Raw genomic sequence first — 21,115 nt, 5'->3', positions numbered from 1 at the left:
CAAGGAAGTGAAAGATCCCTATAAGGAGAATTATAAATCACTAATGAAGAAAACCATAGATGGCACAAACAAATGGAAAAATATCCCATAATCATAGATCAGAAGAATCAATACTGGTAAAATGACCACATTGCCCAATGCAATCTATAGATTCAATGCAATCCCTATAAAATTACTAATGTTGCATTTCACAGATTTAGAAAAAAAATCCTAAAATTCATATGGAACCAAATATGATTTCTTGCTCCTGAATAGCGAAAGAAATCCTAAGCAAAAAGAACAAAGCTGGAGTCTGTACATTACCTGACTTCAAATTATACTACAAGGCTATAGTAATCAAAACAGTAGGGCACTTGTACAAGAAACATACATAGATCAATGAAACAGAACAGAGATCCCAGAAACAAAATCCACATACCTGCAACCAAGTGATCTTTGACAAAGTCATAAAAAATATGCACTGGGAAAAGGATACCTTGTTCAACAGATGGTGCTGTAAAAATTGGGAAGTCATATGCTATATGCAGAATGATCAAACTAGACCCATACTTCTCATTATATGCAAAAATTAACCCCAAAGAACCTAAATGTAAGACTTGAAACTATAAAATTTCTAGAAGAAAATCTAGGAAAATCTCCTGGACATTGGCCTAGGCAAAGAGTATTACCAAATCCTCAAATGCAAATGTAACAAAAACAAAAATAGATGAATGGAGCTTAAAGAGATTAAACACAGTAAAAAAGAATCAACAGAGTAAACAGACAACTCACAGAATTGGAAAAAATATTTGCAAATTATGTATCCATAAAAGGTCTAATAACTAGATTCTACAAGGAACTCAACAAGCAAAAAAACAAATAACCCCAGTAAAAAGTAGGCACTGTCCACTACTTCAGACATAAAAGTGGCCAACATGAAAAAATACTCAACATCACTAATTATTGAAGAAATGCAAATTAAGACTACAAAGATAAACTGTCTCACATAAGTCAGAAGAGCTATTATCTTAAAAGTCAGAAAATAAGAGTTGGTGAGGTTGAAGAGAAAAGGGAAGGATTATATACTGTGGATAGTAATGTAAATTAGTACAACTTTATGAAAAACAATATGAAGATTTCTCCAAAAACTTAAAATAGAACTATAATTTGACCCAGCAATCCCACTACTGGGTATATACCCAAAGGGGAAAAAAATCATTATATCGAAAAGATATCTGCACTTACATGTTTATCACACCACTATTCACAATAGCAAAGATATAGAATCAACCTAAATGTCCATTGGACAGATGATTGGATATATCACATTTTCTCATATATACACACATACCCCCAACACACACACCATGGAATACTACTCTGCCATAAAACATAAAATAATGTATTTTGTAGCAACATGATGAAACTGTAGGCCACTATCATAAGTGAAATAACAAAGTCAAATACCGTGTGTTCTTACTTATAAGTTGGAGATGGTAATGGGTACACATGAACATACAGAATAGAGTAATATACATTTGAGACTATAAAAGGTGGGATTGGAGGACAGGGATAAGGATTGAAAAATTACCTGTTCAGTACAATGTTCACTATTTGGGTGATGAGTACACTAAAAGCCCACCACTACCCATTTATATGCTTATGAAAAATCTGCACTTGTACCCCCTAAATATAGACAAATTTAAAAATTTAAAAAACAGAAAAGTCTTAAAAGGCAAAAGAGTATTAAATCATATCATTATAAAATTAAAAAATACAGACATGAAAAAAGCCCTATATATTACTATAGATTCAATGATACTAGATAGATCTAGATAGATTGACTGACAGATTAAAAAATGCATAACAACACATTGAATAGTCTTCTATTGGGGCAAAAAAAAATGGAAGAGAGAGCTAAACAAGAAAAATAAGACATTTAAGACGTAATGAAGATGTATGTCATAAACTGAAGGGTATGATTAATTCAATCTTTGCACAGTCCTCCACACAGGATGAAATTGAAAATAACATACTCAATAGGATGTATCTGACTGTGACACACATGTGATATTTGTTTGTAATTTTGGATGATTTTCCTTGAGGTATTTATGATCTAGTAGTTTTTGCATGCAAACTTCTACTATAAAGAAAGGTACATCGCTAAGAAGAGGCCAACTTATGTTAAATGGGCATTGGCAAGGTAAAACTTCAGAAGGAGAAGGGAGCCAAATCAAGCAAGTGTCTTAAATTTATGTTGAAGATATTGGCCTTTATTCTAACAACACTGGATAGTATTCGCATGATCGTATTTAAATTTTAGTGGATGCAAAGGGAAGAGTGAGAAGGCAGTAGCTCAGCTGAGAGATGAATGTGGATTTGATAAGGGTGAAGGCTGTGGAGAGAGAGTAAAGTGGATGGATTCCAAAAATATTTTTAAGGTTTCTTTCACCCTGCCCTACGATCATCAACTTCCTACAGAGAATATTTAGACATTAATGTTCGCAAGGTAATAATTATTATACCTTTAACAGAACATAGCCCAGGAATCACTTCCCTGTTCTTGGAACTACGGCTGGTGGCATTGAGAACATCAACTTTCTAACAAAACCTCTAAGCTTCATTAGCATGGTGTAAATTGAACATCTTGGTATTGCCATAGTCCGGTGTCACATCTTTAAGAGTTAGGTAAGGAAAGAGTATAAGTAGTTAGTTTCAATTTAAATGATTATGACTTAATTTATAAAGAAATTAGTGCTACGAGATTTTTAGACATTAACAGAATATCATTATGTGGCAGAGTCACACAACATAAAACCTGTAATACAGAAAGCCATGAATTTTTTATTTAAGTACTTGGTCCCCTTTATGCTGAGAACAACGGGGAAACAAAACCCAGAAACGTTGAATCAACCACTTTATACATTCAAACAACCCTAATGAATTTCTATAATGGGCATTTTTTATACACTAAATTATAGGAAGTCATATAAACCAGTGCTATTAAATGATCTGGTTCATCTACCTGGGAAATTGCTCTGGGTCTGTTATTTAAATCTTCTGGACCTCTTATGCCAGATTTCTTTTTCCTTCAAAATATAATTAAGTGCACTAAATCAAATGTTACAAACTGTAGATACTTTCCTACAAACAAAATATACTATGGGGGGGACAAAACCCTTACTCTAAATCTTCATCAATCAAAACCCTTCAGCTAATGTTGGCAATGAAAATCTCCAAATAAAGGAATGTGGAATCATACTTGTTGCCAAGGTTCAATTTGGGGATTGTGAGGGTCAGGATTATGTGTCAACTTGTCTAAACTGTAGTCCCGCTATTCAAGCAAACACTAATCTAGGTGTTGATGTAAAGGTATTTGTGGATATGATTCTAATCCATAGTTAATTGACTCTAAGAATATTATACTAAATAATCTTGGTAGGCCTAATTCAATCAATTGAAATACGCTAAGAGCAGAACCAAGGCTTTTATGAGGATTAGATTCTGAGGATAGACAGCATGTCAAGCCCTTGCTTTAGAGTTCTAGCCTGCCCTGACAGTCTTCTCTACAATTTCAGTTGGTCTACAAATAAATACAAGTTGCCTTGCCAGCCTTCACAAATGTAAGCCAGTTTTCTTTTAATAAATCTCTTAACATGTATATTTTTTACTGGTTCTGTTTCAGTGGTTGAACCCTAGCTGACATAAGGATACTTTGTAAGTATCAGCTACTATCCTGCTGGTTTAAGGAGAAAGTTTGCAAGCCACTTAACACTCTGACTTGTTTAGGAAAGCATTAGCCTCCCTTTTCTGTACCACTCCAGTGAGGCAAGTTTCTGGGACATAGGGATGGTGGAAAGAGTATAAAAATTATTTTAAAAGTTACTAAACTAAGATGCAATCCTAGATTCTGATAATATCTGCCCTAACTCCCCTTCGTCCACATTTTGAGGGTATCAATTTCTAGTGTTGTTTTCCACTCCTACTAGATGATTAAGTTATCCTCCAGATATTTTTAGGTAGACAATTTGGTAGCTACTGCATTATCCTCATGGGTAGGAAGTGGGGGAGACCTCAGATGGAAAATGAAAACAGCTTTGAAAGAATCAGAAATAACGAAAAAGCTTGCAGAAAGAAACTTAATATACCATGTCCTCTAGTGTACAGGTATAGTTCATTCATCTAGTTTATTCATCTAGAACATGTGGTCCTCTGTAAGGCAGACACCCTTCCAAGTGACCAATTTGTCCTCTCCTGTGAACAAGTCCTTCTTTCCCCTGATTTCCAGTACTTTCTATACCACTTTATTCTTCAACAACCAAGCCTAAAGTACAGTGAAAGACAGGAATTTCTTCTCAGTTTCAGGATTTTGTCTGAGGCCCTACACCTTTCCTCAATGAATGGTACATGAAATACCCAGCCCTGGACTGAGGATTCTCCAAGACAATCTTACCTCAGAAAAACACAGCAATGATAAATATCACCCAAGAGATATACAAAGTGGCTACTAGGAAGTCTAGAGTAAAGTGGCTGTACACTGTAATAGGGAACACCTTTGTGTATGCTAGAAAAATAGGTCTGGCTGCTGTTCTCCATTTCAACAGTAATGTTTCCTATAGCAATCTAGCTTCTCCAGTCCATATCTTGTGACTACCTGCTGTCTACACAGGTCAAACCAGAAATTTAAATAGAATAAGCATCATCTGCCTACAACTTTCAATTTGTGGTAACATTAGTATCTGCCACTCAACCAGTATAGCGTGGTGTTCTTTATTGTTTTTCTAGGTACAGAGAGCTCCAGGGGCTTCCTCTTGGCTCTTCCTACTACAACAGGTATTACCCCATAGGTAGTGGAGGGAGAACAATGGAGATTCTGCATGATGTTGAGATATCAATTCCAAACATATACCCAGATATTGAGATAATAAACATGGTGCTGATTTGAGCACACACTTCAAAAACCGTACAAATATTTGGAAACACTGTTGTTTTGGCTGACTCCATAGACATCCATAATACTAAAATTCTGCGGTAGCATTCTGGGTTCCAAGATGGAGAAAATAAATTAGAAAAATTCCTAAAATGAGCCTAATTTAGAGCACAGTTACCTTGGTAAATAGTGATAATGCTCTCTGAAGTGAGCTGTGAGGAAGACTCACTGAATGTATTTATGATGTTATTACTGGTTCTATAATATTCAACATTCCTTTTTGTAGAGAATAAGAATGGGGGATTTCGGTGCGATGCAACTTTTTATTATGGTGAGTCAAAGCAGTCCAATTTTGTTTAGGGGACACGTGTCATACAAATGAGGTAAAATTTCAGTCAACTTCTTAACTACTATGGTCCTTGAGATGTTCACTACGGACGAAACTATTCTGGTGTCTCTGTGGGACCTGCCATACATGCAGACAATTATGCCACTTTACATTTGCTAACTGAATGGACTTCCCTTATGTCTGAAACAACAGAATCCTCCCATTGCTAATGAAATCAGATCTGAAGCATCTCTAACCAGAATTTACAGTGTACAGAGAAAAGTGACCAAGACATTTTCAAAGCGTCTCAAGACTCTTTCACCACTGTATTTCTCAAAGAAAACTATCTTCTAGCTACTCTCAGGGAAAAAAATATGGGATATATACAGGTTGATCACCTGTAAAACACATTGTGTAAACATTCCTATTACCAAACATTTGATTGATTTCAAAGTTTGATCCTCTAACCACATAATTCTATGAAATGCTCATTAAAATGCCTATTTCCAAACCTCAGTCTGTTCTTAATAAATTAGATTTTCCATAATAGATTCTGAGAATATCTATTAACAAAGATATTCTGAAGAACACTAAAATTTGTGAAATCACTGCTAATTTTACTGAAATATTTCTGGCATTTATCTTTAGTTAGCATAGTTTCTTTACATCTAAACTACAATCCAATTAAATTAATAGTTAGAATTACTCCTTGAACATAATAGCAAATTATCTCAATCTAAAATTAAATTATTTTGCAAGAAAAATAAATCGGTATCAATTTCTAGATATTTCTCTGATATCTGCTGATATAAATTGGAAAGGTCCCGCAATTATTTTAATGTATAAGAATTCTCTGCAAGAGTTTGACTTTGTGACTGGAAATATAAAGCATGTTGAGTCCCAAGTAATTTAGGAGAAATGAGGACTTGAGGTCTGTAACATGAGAAAAAATCCACTCTCTTTTGTAAGAAACTTGCTAAAATAAAGAAATTATAGCATCTGCCAGAAAGGAGGTAAGAATCTGATGTGATAGGAGAGAAGGTACTGCTTCATCCAATAACGGATGCTCATACTGGTTAGAAAGGGAACTGAAAGTCCTTGAAATCTTTCTTTCTGTCATAATTATCAATGATCTACTCATTTATGGTCAGTGTCATATTTTCACTTTAAATATCTGTGAATTTATGAATCAGACATTAAAATTTGAAATTTTACAGAATTAACATGTAGTTTCAATGTAATAACCAGGTAAGAGCTTTTTTTCTTATATTTTTCTTGTACAGTCATAGAAAACCCTTCAGTTTTAGTCTCTGCCAGAAATTGAGAATTTAGGCTCTTGTATTTGTCATTTTATCTAACTTGTTTAATGCTATTAAAAACAGGATTCTACTGCATAGTTTTTGTACTCTTCATGCCCTCATTCTGTTCTAAGGTCAAAAGTAACTTAAACCCTGAAAGTGATACCTTCATCGGGCATTTTATTCCAGCTGAGTAGAGGTGACAGCTCAATTAGATATTTCATTCCTACATGCCATGGGATGTCAGATATGCTTGTCCCTGCTCTATCACAATTTTTAATTGATTCATGCTCAAATGAGGCCAGTTAACCCTAAATCTTCCTTACTCACCGATAATGGTTTGGCTGTGTCCCCACCCAAATCTCATGTCTTGGTTTTACCACTAATAATTTCTGTCAATTTCAAATTGAATAAGGTTACCTTATCTGTGAGTAAACTGTTGACTCATTAGAAGATACAAATAATTAGTGACAATAGTTTTTACCTTCATGGAGTTTGGCATCTAAACACTCTGGAAAAATCCTATAACCATCCTAGAATCTGACTTTATTACCTACTAATTTAGGCGGTTTAATTATTTTGTAAACTACTATCTCACCCTTTTTCTCCAGGCCACTGGCAGTGAAGTTGAGGAACTAAGGATGGAAGAGGAAAGAGTTATTAATATTTGTTTTTTCTTCCATAAAAATGTAGGAATAACAAAATCAGCAGAGCAAGCCAAAATCCAGGTAGGAAGGTAAAAACTATTAAGTCAAATGTAGAAGAGTGAAATTGTTGTTAAAATTTAAAGCAGATTTCGAAGCAAGAATTGAATCCAAAATTTGAAAGGGAGGGAGGTCAGAATCATTGAAATGCACTGGGTGAAAACAGGGAACGCTCCAGGGCAATTTTCTAAACAGGTGTTGTATACTTGGCCTTTACATAGTATATGGATAAACTAGCCAAAAGTAAATGGCTTGAGACTAGAAAAAATAAAGATTATTCTCTGCTTAAAACATAAAAATCGAAAAAATATTGTTTCTGCCTCTAAAATTTTTGCACTCATATGTATCTTTGAAACACTGTTGACACAGGCAAAGCTCTTGGTTAAAATTTATCATCACTACCATCATCACTTTTCTTTAAACCATAGCAGAAATCTCAGCTTGAACCTCTGCTGGGCTGGGCTGGCAAGCTGTCTGAATGAACTGGCCAGAAGTTTATTTTCATGCAATATCAGTGGGTTTTCTGAGAATAAAATCAATCAGAGAAAATAAAGTCTCAATAAGTTTGACCAAGGAATAAAGGTCTATCCTCCAGGTGAAGCTAAAAACAGCCTGATGATTCTCAAGAGATTTATCTGACAAAATGCAGAAAAGTAGGAATACAGAAGCAGAAATAAAGTGAAAATAAAAATCAAACTAAAGTTTTCCAAAACTTTAATATTTATTGTGGAACAAGCAGTACTTATTGATCAGCTCTCTAACTGAAGTGGAAGAAATTATGAGAAAGGCATTTTTGCCTACCTCATACTGGAACACAGTACAACTTTAACATTTTGAAAGTTTCATGGCCTATGGTGTAGCAAGAGAAGAGGTGACAAGAGGACATGGAGATTTCCAGTGGGTCTGCAGAGGAAGGTAGGGAAGCAGCAGCTGCAACCTGCAAGACATAAGATGCCTCCATGTACATGGAAGACACCCTCCAAGGCCTTCATAAATATTTGACATTCTACAAGAGCCACATAGGGAAATAACCAGTGGGATTTGCATTTTTATAGTTACTGTAGCTTCATTTTTACCCATGACTACTTTACATGATCTCTAAAATTATTAGAATTTTAAATATCCAGGAAACAAGGCATTGTGATTTTTTTTTTTTTTTTTTTTTTTTTTTTTTGGTGAATGGGCATGTTTTCAAATAAGGAGTGACTTACGAGAAGTTGAGAGTAGCATGCTAAATGTGTACCATCAATTGGCATACTTAAAACTCACAAAATACTTGATGCTAATTACAAGTCATGCTTTAATCAATATTAGATTTCTAAAAAATTCCAGATTCAAAATAAATTTTAAAAGGGATTCCAAAATTAAATATTGAGTGACCTTTATTCAACAATTGTCAGTAGCATTTTTCTCAGGTAACCATTAAACTAAAAATACCAATTGATTCTAGGTCACATTTTTTATTTTAGGAATTCTCATCAGTGTCTTGATAAGAGTCTTTACGTTCTCTTGCCCTTATTCTGCCATTTCCCTTTCACTCTATTCTTTCTCTGAAATTAAACACTTTTTCACTGCTGCTTAACTCCTCATACTACTTGCTGGACTCCAGACCTTTTTAACTAATGCTAATGCCACTTTTCTGTTTTTTCCCCTCTTGACCTTATTCTCCTTCACCTACTTTCATAAACCTCACTCTTCTTTCTCCTTTCTATCCTGTTCTTTTTACCATATATGAGTATACCTGTGTCTTTCCTAATTCCTAAGTAATATACCAAAATACTCATATTTTCTGTTTCAACTAGAGTGTTTACCCATAAAACTGGGTATAAAGATACTTAGGTAAAGCCTTTTACAGGTGAGAGAAATTATAATTAATAATTACACAGGATCAAGGTTCTACAATTCATTTTTCCTTTAATATTATGGTTTCATATCAGTATTTAAATGAATAAATGGTAAATGAATAAAAGTTCTCTAAACATTTAGGTTTCTATTTCTGTTCTTGTATGTTACTAAACTTTTTTGAAGTAAAATCTCATTATGACTGGTATCTACTTCCCTCAAAAAGGAGAATATTTTGATATTTCATATGAGTGGACATCACTGGCTCATCCCGCTAGTTTGTGATGCATGTTAAACAAACACAATTCTGATGCCCACATCCGTGGGTTGTTGCAAGCATTGAAGTGGATACTATTAAGTCCATATTACAGTTCCTGGCACACAGCCAACACAAACACATAACTTTTCTTCCATAATACTGGTCAAAGTTTTCAAATTATTTTAAAATGTAAAACTGACGCTTGGAGAGGTTAGAAACTTAGAAAGGCTTGCTCGCAGCCAAAAAACTACTAAAAGCAGAAATGCCATTTACAACCAGATGTATCTAACCCTACAGCCAGTGTTCTTAACTATTATAGACCTGCAATGATTTATCCACTCAATATTTTCTTTCCTCTGGGCTGCACTCTGGTTTTACTTGTCCTTCTAATGACTGGGAGAACTCTCAAGTGATATGGAAACAGAGAAAAGATGAATCAATAGAATCACTTGCCCTAGTTTGATTCCGCTTATAAGTCATTTATTGTTGCTAATTAAATATTCACTTTGTACAATGGTAGAAAAATGGGTGTACTTAAGTGATTCACTTTTCTTCAGTTATGGGGTTGAAATCGGGGTGATGGCATAACTAGAGCTCTCTTTAGAGGTTACAGTGTATGACTAGCATTTGGCGTATGGAAAGTATGTATTAATATCTTCATTTTTAGATGAAGGTTGATCATATGCATAAAGTATTATGAGTAGACTAATTCTCAATAATTCTGTTTGGAAAGAACATCATGAGCCTTGAATATAAAGCTGAGGAATTTGAACTTTATAACATAATCCAAAAAAGTGCTGCCAGGTGCAGCGGCTCACATCTCTAATCCAAGCACTTTGGGAGGCCAAGGCAGGCAAATCGCTTGAGACCAGGAGTTTGAGACCAGCCTGGGAAACATGGTGAAACCCTGTCTCTACAAAAAGTACAAAAATTATCAGGGCATGGTTGCTGAGGTGGGAGGATGGCTTGAGCCCGGGAGGCAGAGATTGCCATGAGCTGAGATTGCACCACTGCACTCCAGCCTGAGCAACAGAGCCAGACCCTCTCTAAAACTAGTGATTAAAATTTCTGATGGGTCAGAAAATTACTCCTGATACAAGTTAACTTACTAAATGAAAATGAATTTGAAATGCCCCTAAACTGTTTTTAATCTATACCCTTTTTGTATAAAACTGATCTCTGCCAAGAGGCACAATATTAATGAAATATATATGAGATTCGAAAGTCTGATTTCTAACTCAGTATTAGTATTTGGAAAATTGAGAGGAGAAGTTGGCAAGGTAATGATATTTTTCATCAACATCCTTATAAGTTTCTGTAGGCTTAGATAAATCAAAAGGTATGTTATTTCTCTAAAACCAATTGTGTTCTCAAATTCATCTAGATTGACTCACTGTCATAGTTCTTCACCAAAAATGAAAATCCTTCCTTTTCTAGAGCAGAGATTGTGTTGATTTGCTTTGTGTTACTTATTCATCCATAGACCTACTCTCTGAATTTTTGCCACCCAATAATAGGTGGACAGAATGCTGCTTTTATAGTCATTTTCTCTCAGATAATATGTTTTGTACTTGATTAGCAGATCTATACTTGACAGAGGAGAGGATAGAGAGAAGAAATGCAAATCTAGCCCATTATTAATAGCTAGTATTGGCAGCTATTAAAGTACTTATGATACTCTTTAAATGTTGCCCCCAAATGGCTACATATTACATATATAGAGAAGCAGAGTCCAAGGATTAGGAGTCAAAACCTGACTTTGTCAGTTGATAACTATTCCCAAGTACCCAGTATGCAAAACAGTCCTGTATATGCTATGAGAATTTTCAAATTAGCAAACAAGTCACAGGAGGACATTGTGCAATGGAAGGGAAATGGCAAAAACACAAATGCTAACAGAAAATCAACGGCTGAAAGCTCTAAACACATGATATATTCCCATGTTTATGTCTCGCCCCTTCTCTCTTGCAATCTGCATTCATTCATGCTGTAATATGTAAAATTTCATCTTTATATACTGTATTGGTCAGGGTTCTCTAGAGGGATAGGACTCATAGGATAGATGTACATATGAAGGGGCATTTATTAAGGAGTCACAAGCACAAGGTGAAGTCCCACAATAGGCCATCTGTAAGCTGAGGAGCAAGGAAGCCAGTCCCAATACCAAAACCTCAAAGACAGAGAAGTTTACATTGCAGCCTCCAGTCTGTGGCCGAAGGCCCGAGAGCCCCTGGGAAACCACTGCTTTAAGTCCAAGACTCCAAAAGCTGAAGTACTTGGAGTCCAATATTCAAGTGCAGGAAGTATCCAGCATGAGAGAAAGATGAAGGCTGGAAGACTCAGCCAGTCTAGTCCTTCCACCTTCCTCTGCCTGTTTTTATCCTAGCCATGTTAAATTTCCTCTTTCTGTACTGTATTAGTCAGGTGGTAGCTGATTAGTTGGTGCCCACCCAGATTGAGGGTGGGTCTTCCTCTCCCAGTCCACTGACTCAAATATTAATCTCCTTTGGCAATACCCTTACAGACACCCAGGAACAATACTTTGCATCCTTCAATCCAAGTAAGTTGATACTATATATTAACCATCACATATGCCCTCCACGCTTCCACAACACTGCATATGTTTATGACTTATGACTATAAATAATTTAATCTTTTATTCATACTCTCTAACCCAGGCAGAATAAGTCTCCCGATAGAAACTCTCTCATTATCCTTATCTTGACTGTAGTTGCTCCTCTGTCTTAATTCCATTGCTTCCCTATTTAACTCTAGCAAAACTCTTGTCATACAGACTCAAAACTGTTATTCCTTCCCATTAGACCACAAACTCAAATGAGTTTGGGACCAAAATATTTCATAGTTCAGCTGCTAGCATAGTTTCTGGCATGGAATATGAGCTTAAATACTTTAATATGTTGAATTTGGAAAAAATATGGAATTGACAGTCAAAATGCAAAAGCCTAAGCTCCACAAGTAATCTTAAGACAGACAAGTCACATACCCAGTCCAAATCTGTGAGAATCACATCTAGTATACAGATTTATAGTATTATGTAACATACAAGAAAGTGCTTTGTTAAGTGTAAAATAACAGGGTATTTTAACTATTATTAATTTAACTTCAAATCTAATGAAAAGATTATTTGAATTGATGCTTTATTGATTGTACAACAGAAATTGAATGGACACCCTAAGTTAGAAATTAAGTAAAATAATAAACACTTAAAATGAAAGTAGATAGAAAAACAAAGATAGAGATCTCAGTGATTTTGTTTCAGAAACTTACACTAGAAAAAATAAAGTTTCAGAGAACTCTTAGGAAAACTCAAGAAGTAAATCACAGTAAAAAAAAAAAAAACCATATTTGTCGAGACTACTCTGAAGTTTTAAAAGTTTAAGAGAGAAGAGGCTGCTAAATTTGGTCAGAAGAAATTCATTATCATAGATACATTTAATAAGATCTGTTTAAGAGCTGCCATTTTACATTGAAATAGCATTTAATTTACATCAGCCACCAAGCAACTGGCCAATCCTTTTAATGGATTGATTTGAACTAAAGTCTCTAAGAAACAAGAATTCTTAATAATACCTTATAAATGTGACAGTTTCAGATAGTGTAGAATGAGATCCATACCTCCTGGTCTTTGCCATTTTCCATCTCATTACTTTGGTTCAGTTACAAGATTCTATTTTAAGCTCAGCTACTAAATTGTATACACTTTACAGTCTGTTTTCTCAATCTATTTTGACCACATAAGGCAAAAATCACAGCTATCCAATTAATTCCCCTAATTAATAAACTTTATTTTCCCTTCAGCTGCTGATGGCATGCCCCATGCTGTTCATCTAACTATCTGTCTTAAACCTTCCCTCCGACCTACTTGCATGGATCCTTGATGATTTGGGGCAACATGCCAAGATTTTCACAGCTTTTACAAACACATTAAAAACACATTAAAACCCCTTCTGCAAATCTGTCCATATATACCACTGTGTCGCAGTTGCATCTCTGCTTAACTTCTTATCCATATCTTTATTGCTTCTCAATTGAATTACTCAGTTCACTTTTGTAATAGCTTGTCAGGGTTCATATTTTCACATTCCATGATGTACCACGTGAAGCTGATCTCAGAAGCTAGCACGCCCACACCTGTACACACAACAGCCATTCCCTCTTCCTCTGGTGATTCTATTCACTATCTCTGCACTAAAGCATTTGTTCCTAACATATATTTTCTTGTTTTTAAACTTGAGAGGGACTTCTTGTTTTCCTGATGCAAATCTGTAATCTATAATTGCCTCTCATTCAATCCCAGCCCTCCACTAATTACTTTGATATTGGTAAATGGAATGTCTCCCCTGAACTCCTGTTGTCTGGAATAGTCTTTCTTATTATTCTCCATCTCATTAGCTCTCTGTTTCCAAGCTCATCTGAAAGCAGAATATTTCTCTAATATCTGGCTTTTATTTTCTCATTCTCTCCTTCACTTTTATACAATTACAGAGGTAAATATCATCCATCCACTGAAAACAGTCATTTAATGTGAATCTCAAAAGACTAATAATAACACATGCATCATAGATCAAAGTGGTAAATATTGTCTGTCTCCATATTAGACTGGCTCCAAAAGATCATTATTTCAAATGGAATTGTTACTGCTTGGTTTGGAAATATTCGACGTGCACAAATATTTAAGAACTTTCTTATATAAAAAGTATCTCTATCTTTAATTTCTGTATCTATGACATGGTTAGCATAGCTGAAATTTCACATCAGGCAACTTTAAGCATTAAAATAAAGTATATTCATTGCCAAGATCATAGTTCAGCATACGGCAAATGCAGGATAATATTATAATTCCCTGGAATTTAATACTGTGTTGATACTTACATCTTTTCAATTTATAAGACAGAAGGCATATATGTATATTTGTGTATATATATTCTACAATTAAATAGTGGTGAAATACAGTATAGTTATTCCTCATATCTGTGAGGGATTGGATTCAGGTCCCTCCTTCCTATCCCTCAGCCCCTGCAGATACCCAAATTGCAGAGGCTCAAGTCTGATAGTCAAGTACTACATTTAAAGTCCATAGTAGTTGCATATAACCTAGGTAATCCTCCTGTATCCTCTAAATCATCTCTAGATTACTTACAACATCTAATGCAATGCCTGTACATAACTTTATTCATGTGGATTCAACATATTGCTCCATGTGTAGCAAATTCAAGTTTTGCTTTTTGGAACTTTGTGGAATTTTTTTCTGAATATTTTCGATGTATTGTTGGTTGAATCCACAGATGTGGAATCCATGGATGTAAAAGCCTGACTTTATAGAGGAAAACACATTCCTACAACTATAATATTATTGGGCACTCATTTGGCAACCAACTCTTTGCACAATACTTTAAAATACATTATCTCATGTTGTCCATGATGTAGTTGCTACTGTCACTCTCATTTTCCTAAAAGAGAAAGGTTTTGAAAGTCGAAGCAGCTTGCCCAAATTTGTACTGTCAATGAGACCCGGCTTGATATTCAAACTTATGTCTTCTGACTTTATATTCTAAGTTCTTATTGCAAATTCATCTCATAAAGCTTCATGAGATAATTTTAACTTGGATTAATAGAATTATGACACATAGAGATAGTCAAATGTCCTTCTAAAATTAAGGAGCAAAATGAGTGTCTTTTTAAAGGAAAAGGGAGAGTCCAAAGATATGCATCACAAGGCTTCAAAGAGAAGGTTCATTACATTTCTCAGAAATAGTACAATATTCAACAAAAATAAACAATGGGGAAAGGACATCATATTTAATAAGTGGTATTGAGAAAACTGGATAGCCATATGAAGAAAAATGAAACTGGACCCCTACCTCTCACCTTATACAAAAATTAACTCAAGATAGATTCAAGACTTCAAGTTAAGACCTGAAACTTTACAAATCATAGAAGAAAACCTAGGAAAAACTCTTCTGGACATTGGCCTAGAAAGAAAATTTATGATTAAAACTTCAAAAGCAAATACAACAGAAACAAAATTAGACAAATGTGAGTTAACTAAACTACAGAGCTTGTGCATAGTGAAAGAAACAGAGTAAACAGGCAACCACGCAGAATGGGAGAAAATAATTGCAAACTTTGCATCTGACAAAGGTCTAATACCCAGAATCTATAAGGAACTTAATTCAACAAGAATAAAACAAAGTGGTCAATGGACAATTAAAAAGTGGCCAACAGACATGAATGGATACTTCTCAAAAGACGAAGGGGAACATCACACACCGGGGCCTGTCATGGGGTGGGGGGAGCGGGGAGGGATAGCATTAGGAGATATACCTAATGTAAATGACGAGTTAATGGGTGCAGCACACCAACATGGTGCATGTATACATATGTAACAAACCTGCACGTTGTGCACATGTACCCTAGAACTTAAAGTATAATAAAAAAAAGAAGAGGTAAAATTAAAAAAAGACGACATTCAAGCAGCCAACAAACAATGCTTAATATCATTAATCAAATAAATACAAATTGAAATCACAATCATATATTTCACACCTTTCAGAATGGCTACTTTAAAAAAAAAAGGAAAATACCAACAGATGGCAAAAATGACAAAAGGGAATGCTTATACACTGCTGGAGGGAATGTAAATTAGTTCAACCCCTATGGAAAACAGCACAGAGATTTCTCACAAAACTAAAAATGTAACTACCATTCGACACAGCAATCCTACTACTGGGTATCACCCAAAGGAAAAAATATAAAAGCATTTTTTCAAAAAGTCATCTGCACCTATGATGTTTATCATAGCACTATTTATAATACAAAAATCATGGAAACAACCTAAGCCTCTAATGGTGGATTAAAGAAAATGTGGTGTGTCTACACACACACACACACACACACACACACACACACAAATAGAATAGCATGTAACCATTAAAAGAAACGAAATCACATTATTTACAACCAAACGAATGCAGCTAGATATCATTATCTTAAGTGAAATAACACCAACAGAAAATCAAGCACTGCATATTCTCACTTACAAGTGGGAGCTCAACAATGAGTACCCATAGATATAAAGATAGAAACAATAGACAATGCGGACTCAAAAATGTGGAGGCAGGGAAGCAGGGAGAGGACAAAGGATTGAAAAACTATGTATTGGGTACTAAGTTCACTATTTGGGCAATGTGTTGACCAGAAGCCCAAACCCTACCATTACTCAGTATACCCATGTATCAAACCTGAATATGTACCCCTGAAACTATAATAAACAAAAATTAGCTCAATTCCACAAAATATAGAGATGAAGGAACAATGAGAACATATGGACACAGGGAGGGGAACATCACACACTGGGGCCCGTCAAGGGGTGAGGGACAAGGACAGGGAGAGCATTTGGACAAATCCCTAATGCATGTGGGGCTTAAAACCTAGATGACGGGTTGATAGGTGCACCAAACCACTATGGCACATGTATACCTATGTAACAAACCTGCACGCTCTGCACATGTGTCCCAGAACTTAAAATAAAAAATAAAACATTCCTACAAAAGGAAAATATGTAGTCCACTGTTTTTACGGAGAATATAAAGGTAAGGGACGTTTTAAACTGAAGTTCAACATACCATGCTTAGCACTATTTTGAGCAAAACATAAACACAGGGTAAATGAAGTACAGTTGATTCATGACCAGATTAACACATTGACAAAGAGAAAAAGTAGCTCTTTTGCTAGCAAAAATATTGGAAATGAGCTGGGGCACATAATTTACAATAATTCCAAATAAAATAAGTTTAAATATAGCATGTTATGGCTTATATAATTTACAAACAGTGATGAAATACACAGCCATTTTAGTAATTATCTCCATTTCTGGAGGGGAAACTAAAGCTGAGAGTGACTTCCCTCAGTGAGTCAGTGACAGTCTGGGATGTGAGAACTGGTCATCTGATGCAAAGAGAAGCGTAACAGCAATACCATAATATGTGTGGAGATTACTATCTCTCACTGAGGGACATGCACTCATCATTTCCCTACAGCCAGTTCATGCTCCGCAAGGGCCTAGGCAGAACTATGCTCCACACAAAACTGTCTACCGTAAACTGATCCTTTGGAACAGAGATTTACCAGGTCGCATCCTGAAACATTCCATATCATGCCCTCTTTTGCTCTTTTCTAACAACCTGAGAACCAGTTGGCTCACTGAGGATGAGAGATGTGCAATTACCTAGTTAATGTACATTGCGCTGGCTCACATTCTCACACACAGCCTGAAGTACAAAACACATTCATAACTAGGGAGACCTGAAAAATCTCAGTAAGAAAAAAGACTTTCTACTGTTCCCTCCTCTTATCATGCCTTTTTTTTGAGAGAAAGAATCTGGCTTTCGAGATTCTGTGGCTTACAATGCTAATAGCTATGAAGGAAAGATTATGAAAATGAGAAAATATGGAAACAAAGCATGGGAGAAGCAAACTGAGGCTAGAGCCAGGTCTTGTACTCCTGAATGTCACTCCCTGGCCCATTTCATTGTACTTTGCCCTTTTCATTTCAGTCCTAACCACTGATCTCAGGATACTCTGCATTGAATCAGGACATAGCAATTACCCTTTATGAGACCCACATTCAGTTATTCAAGTCGTAATGTTCTGGACACCTTTAGGAGATCTTTTCATTATAGGCTCACAGTATCCAAGCAAGAGAATAAAGAATTTCTTCTATCTAAAATGCTGTGCTAAAGGTTTCAAAACTTCAGAGACCTGCAAACTGTGGCTTAAATAATACTAAGGGTAAGCTCTTACAGGCGTCTGAACCCTCGGTTCCACCTAGGGAAAGGGCTCCTTTGTGTGCAACTTTTCTGTTATTCATGCCATTCCTGTTGAGACCTTTTCATTAAATCAATGCCTTTTCCCTATGACTTTGATACAGACAGTGTCTTGTTATCTACACCTGAAGTCTCCAGATCTATTAATCACTTTAATTTGCTAACTAGGGTAGAATACAGGATGAGTGGTTTGAGGGCTTCTGATTTGCAGTGATTACCTAGGCTAAAACACAACTTTTTAGTCTCTTTTTTTCAAACATTATTCCATTGTACTATAGAATATGCTCTAGGGAACAATCCTCTCCTGGCAGGCAATGAATGAGATGACCTTAATGGAGCTCTTTTCCATCTAATGTCTATGACTCTTTAATTCAGTTATCCTTCAGGCATGGGAAGAGCTTTCCATCATTACCCCTAATTTGTCTAACTATCAACATTACTTCAAAAAAGCCTCCCAAGGTATGTTCCACTTTTCCGTCATGCTTGAACTTCTGTTTCATGTCACTGGCTGCCTCTGTTGATATAGGATTTCAGCCCTGCCAAAATCACTTTCTGGTGTTCCTCCAGATTGTTATTGAGACACTTGATAAAATGTCTCTTTCCATGACAGATGTGAAAGCATTTGTCTCCCATTTTATGACAGGTACATTTCTAGCATCACTCATTGCTGCATATTTATATAGGTTAGTATTCCAGAGATAGAAACCAAGCAGTTTATATGTATAATTTATACATAATCTTCTGCTTCTCCTGTTGTTTGAAATTCAAGATACTATCTTGTGAATGTTTATAATCTTGAACAGGCAGAGCTCTAGGCAAAACATACCCTGATGCTGTCTTCTCTGAATCAACAGTGGAGACTTGTCAGACAAGTGATTTTAGATAAAAGGAAAAGATTTAAAGAAACAAGGAAAGAATGAATACACTCATACAGTATTCCTCTGACTAGTGGAGTGTAGGTGGTATTAGTATCTAGAATTTTACATGCAGAATTTACAAACTATACATGTGCAGTTAGGGAATTTACTGAGTTTATTTTTTAAAATTAGTTATTCTTTACATGGCAACTGGCTTCAGGAGTAAATCACCTGGCTTCAAAGTATAATTCAACATGAATGGATGGACTTTAAATGAAACTGTGTACAAATACAGAGGAAGATGCATATATTATAAATTATTTTTAAAAGTACTCTGAGCAGGGCATTTCCAGGCCATCTTACTGAACCATTCTTGTGGATGTTATGTTTTTCAGGGACATGTAATCAGCAAGTACTGACTTTCTCTCCCATCCTTCATCTTATTAATGTGCTGCTTGAATAAAAGAAGTGGCCACTGATCCAGTAGGAAATGCGCATCTGGTTTCCATCACCAATTGATATGTTTAGAACTGCATGATTCCATCAATTCCCTGTCTTGGCTATTCCCACCCAAGGGCTCAAGATCACTCTCAAGTAACTAGCATACTCAAAAAAGCAGTTTCAATTTTCTCTTACAGATTACATTATGGAAGACATACGCTTGCTCAGTGTAAGAAGCATTATTTTAGTATAAATTCTAAAAATATAAGTACAGACATTGATATAGGTTCAGCTGTTGACGTAGGCAGAGGCAGAGATGGCTTTGAAGTAGATTTGCTCCTTATGAATCCCTCTTTTCTTTCCTACGAATTCTGTGACTTCAGTTAACTGATCTTGATAAATGTCGTCCTGGCAAAATGCGAACTATATTAGACCCAGCCTCATAGGATTCTCCTCAGTAGTAAATAGGTTCATGCAAGTGGGATCACTGGCAAACAGTAACATACAAGATAAATATTAATTATTGTTAAATACACACTATGGAAAGTGTAGTGTTAGAACTAAACTTTTCATTTACCTTCTTCTGAAAACCTTAATACAGATACGTGTTCTCCTCCTCTGCCCACCTCTCAATACATACCAATACACCAAATTCAATCAATCCAGCATTTGTAAGTTACTTATCCACTCATAGTCCTCATCACCAAACCATCACCACTACCACCACCACACCCATAGGCACCACCAAGTACCTTTGCTTATGTGTCTTTCTGAAATGCTTTCCTCTCCCTACTCATTATTTAGCTGGCTAATTCCTATTATTCTCTGTGATTTTCCTTAGGTATGACCTCCATAAAGAACCTTCATATCATCTTGCCCTGCATGAAAGGTATTAGAAGCCTTTTGTCTGGTCTTTCATGGTACTTTTAAAGGATATTATCATTTACAAAATGGAATACCAATGACTTTTCACAAGTGGTCTATCAACTAAGCATGTACTTACGTAAATATTTTCAGAGGATTTCATTAACCTCTGAGTGAATAGTTGAAAAAAAAGAATGAAACAGATATAAGTCCATGTTTTTATTTGTAAATAAATGTATTGCCAAAAATTACATACAAATAACAAATAATGTCTCGAGTGACATGCAATAATCAAAATCCTCAAAAGAATACTTTTGTTTAGTAGAGATTTGAATAAATAAACTACAATTTAAGGAGACTGTTGTATTTCTTTTGAGATAACCCCGTAAGTTTTACATTCTGTATCAAGGCATCCATTTGCAGTAATAAAGATTCAAGGCTTATCCCTAAAAGGCAATGCCCATTCTTTATAGTCAATATGATCCTGCTAGCAAATAAAGCCTGAAGAAATAACAGATACTAGATTTAAAACCACTTTACTAAAATTAATCCATGGTGATGATATGGAAGAAAACCACAGGAGTCTTGAGAAAATAAACTAGCTACTGTCTGGTTGATACCAGAAATAGAGATTGGTATAAGGAAAAAATTAAAAGAAAGAAGTATCACAAATAAGAATGATTGATACTTATTAGAAACATATCTGGAAATAGATGATTAGGAATATTAAAAATAAAAATAAAGAGGTATATATGATGCCACTGAAG

Source organism: Pan troglodytes, chromosome 9 (assembly GCF_028858775.2).
Source record: "Pan troglodytes isolate AG18354 chromosome 9, NHGRI_mPanTro3-v2.0_pri, whole genome shotgun sequence".
NCBI classification, from domain to species: domain Eukaryota; kingdom Metazoa; phylum Chordata; class Mammalia; order Primates; family Hominidae; genus Pan; species Pan troglodytes.
This window is presented reverse-complemented; position numbering follows the sequence as displayed.